The sequence below is a fragment of the Mandrillus leucophaeus genome, unplaced genomic scaffold, assembly GCF_000951045.1.
Source record: "Mandrillus leucophaeus isolate KB7577 unplaced genomic scaffold, Mleu.le_1.0 Scaffold420, whole genome shotgun sequence".
NCBI lineage: Eukaryota > Metazoa > Chordata > Mammalia > Primates > Cercopithecidae > Mandrillus > Mandrillus leucophaeus.
Window position 1 is genome coordinate 1,452,512 of NW_012104477.1, and position 380 is coordinate 1,452,891.

The following is a 380-nucleotide window of genomic DNA, read 5'->3' on the forward strand; positions in this document are numbered from 1 at the left end:
GAACTTACCTAAATAATCTTATGCTTTTTGGTGATGCTGTAAAAATTGTATCTTCCCACTCAATGCAATCCTGGGTTGCAGTCCTGAGATGAGATTAACACATGATGTCATAGGGGGATGATACAAAGAGATGTGCAAAGGCTTGCAATGGTATGGAGGAATGAGTTGTTATTCCAAGGTGTTAAAGCAATTCATGATGTCATAGAGGGTGTAGCCAAGCAACCCTCAAGAGTGGAGGGGAAGACTGTTCATATAGTTTCATATAGTTCATGACATCACAAAGACAGGGCTCAGGACATTACAAAAACTTGACATCTTAAAGGGATGGTCAGACTCTGAAATCACCAGTGGGAGGTGCACAACAGGAAAAGGGTTGGGCC

At 42.1% G+C, this 380-nt stretch overlaps 1 protein-coding gene across 1 annotated transcript in view; it reads right to left on the minus strand.

The window, feature by feature from the left end:
* Positions 1-173, minus strand: part of NUCB2 (nucleobindin 2) — a 92,245-nt gene extending 92,072 nt beyond the window's left edge. Inside the window, exon 1 of the mRNA XM_011992949.1 lies at positions 9-173. The gene's annotated coding sequence lies outside the window, so the exon portion shown is untranslated. The remainder of the gene's footprint in view (positions 1-8) is intronic.
* Positions 174-380: the final 207 nt, after the last annotated feature.